Raw genomic sequence first — 2,607 nt, 5'->3', positions numbered from 1 at the left:
TCCTGTTGGGAGAAAAGAAAATCTCCATTACCGTCCTCGATTTTCCATATTGCATTTTTTGTTCTGCGGGCGTTTGCGAAATTGTGGAAGAATCTAGTGTTTCTGTCCCCCTCCTTGAGCCAAATAGCTCGACTTTTTAACCTCCAAGATGCTTCCTCTTTTTTAAGCAGATCTTGTTTCTTTCTTTCGAGGGAGCTGATGAGAGTTGCTTTATCGAACGTCAGGCCACTGTGATGAATTGAAGAAGCAAGCCGACTTAATTCTAGGTTGATGTGGAGAAGATCCTGTGAATCTCTTCGCTTCTTTTCAATCTGCCATGTTTTTGTTTTCTCCCTGAGCAGTTGAATTTTATCACGAAAAGTGAGAAGAAAAGCGTCCTGTGCATGGTTGATGTCCCCCAGCTGGACTTGATGAATTCGTTGAAGGATTCATCCTGTAGATGGATAGAGTTGAATTTGAAAGAGTAGCCCATTCTTCGAGACCCGGTTTCAAGTCCCGGCAACGCAAGGTATTGAAATTGAAATTCAATCTCACCTCACCTAAGAGACCCGGGTTCAAGTCCCGGCAACGGAAGGTAATTGATTTTATTGAAATTGAAATTCTGAAATCTATCAGAATTTTCATTAGATTTTTGCGTATTGAATCTCACCTGAGAGACCCGGGTTCAAGTCCGGCAACGGAAGGTAATTGATTTTGGCGTATTGAAATTGAAATTCTGATAGACCCGGGTTCAAGTCCCGGCAACGGAAGGTAATTGATTTTGGCGTATTGAAATTGAAATTCTGAAATCTATCAGAATTTTCATTAGATTTTTGCGTATTGAAAGTCCGAGACCCGCGTTCAAGTCCGGCAACGGAAGGTAATTGATTTTGGCGTATTGAAATTGAAATTCTGAAATCTATCATAATTTTCATTAGATTGTTGCGTATTGAAATCTATCTCACTGAGAGACCCGGTTTCAAGTCCCAGCAACGGAAGGTATTGAAATTGAAATTTCAATATCACCTGAGAGACCCGGTTCAAGTCCCGGCAACGGAAGGTAATTGATTTTGGCGTATTGAAATTGAAATTCTGAAATCTATCAGAATTTTCATTAGATTTTGCGTATTGAAATCTATCTCACTGAGAGCCGGTTTCAAGTCCCGACAACGGAAGGTATTGAAATTGAAATTTCAATCTCACCTGAGAGACCCGGGTTCAAGTCCCCGCAATGGTTGGTAATTGATTTTGGCGTATTGAATTTGAAATTCTGAAATCTATCAAAATTTTCGTTAGATTTTTGCATATTGAAATTTATTTTTTTCAGTGGAAAAAATCAAAATGTATTATATTAAGGTGATATAATAATCGTCATTACAGTGGTCTCAGAGGAGACATTTTGCTAATAAGAGAGCATGTTACTGATATTGGTAGATGGATAGAATCATATAATTTGGCTCCGGAGGCCGCATAATAACAACCAGATACTACTAAACCTGAGAGACCCGGTTTCAAGTACCGGCAACATTGAAGTTTCAGTCCCACCTGAGAGACCCGGGTTCAAGTCCCGGCAACGGTTGGTAATTGATTTTGGCGTCTTGAAATTGAAATTCTGAAATCTATCAGAATTTTCATTAGATTTTTGCTCCCAGCATTTTTGAACCTAAACAAAATTACACAACAAATCGACTACGGGGAGTCGAACACACAACCTATGCTCCCCGCATTTTTGAACCTATCAAAATCACACAACAAATCGACCACAGCGTGGCAGTCGAACCCACGACCTACTCTCCCAGCATTTTTGAACCTAACAAATTCAGAAAACAAATCGACCATAGTTGGGGATCGAACCCACGACCTGCATCCCAGTATCGTCATTTTTGAATCTAACAAAATAAAATTAAACAATTTGCATCTTTGAACCCAATGGAATAGAAAACAAATCAATTTGCATTTTTGAACCCAAAGAAATAGAAAACAAATCGACCATAGCTGGGGATCGAACCCACGAAAATTTAATCCCAGCAATCGTCATTTTTGAATCTAACAAAAATATTAAAGAACTTTCGTAATCCACAACCTTCAACTGTCAGCAAATTTTACCGTGAGAGTCGCAGAACAAATCGACCACAGTGGGAGTCGAACCCACGACCTTTTGATCCGAAGTCAAACGCGCGAATCCACTGCGCTATGCGATCCAATTTACAATAACAGTCTTCGCAATTTTTCTAGTGTATTCCTATGGAGACTATGTGTGTTAGCATGATGTGATGACAAATTACATCATAGCAGCCTTTCTTTTACTCTGAGGATTTTCCTCGCAAAAGGGCAATTAAGAAATTGCGTCTGCAGCCTGCAACTGTATTTTATTTCCTTTTGCCGTTCCAAGTTCATGTACTCAACTCTTGAAAGCAGTATAGTTATTGCAACCTGGTTTCTCATGCCATACAAATCCATACTAGGTAATTGGAATGAATTTATTTTTATTAAATATCAGCTTGAAAATCCGATTCTTGTAATTACAGGGGAGCGGCTTTTGCAATTTTTTCATTAAATATCAGTTTGAAAATCCGAATCTCGTAATTACAGGGGAGCGGCTTTTGCAATTTTATTATTTCACGAGTA

General features: G+C 39.0%; 1 non-coding gene across 1 annotated transcript; it reads right to left on the bottom strand.

Moving 5' to 3' along the window:
• Positions 1-2,106: 2,106 nt before the first annotated feature.
• Positions 2,107-2,180, bottom strand: TRNAR-UCG (transfer RNA arginine (anticodon UCG)). The gene has a single exon. It is a non-coding gene; the product is annotated as a tRNA-Arg (tRNA).
• Positions 2,181-2,607: the final 427 nt, after the last annotated feature.

This window comes from Pinus tabuliformis, chromosome 9, assembly GCF_031772625.1.
Source record: "Pinus tabuliformis cultivar Carrire ecotype Pingquan chromosome 9, CPIR1, whole genome shotgun sequence".
Taxonomy (NCBI): domain Eukaryota; kingdom Viridiplantae; phylum Streptophyta; class Pinopsida; order Pinales; family Pinaceae; genus Pinus; species Pinus tabuliformis.
The sequence above is the reverse complement of the archived record's forward strand: the minus strand, read 5'-3'. Positions and strand labels throughout refer to the sequence as shown.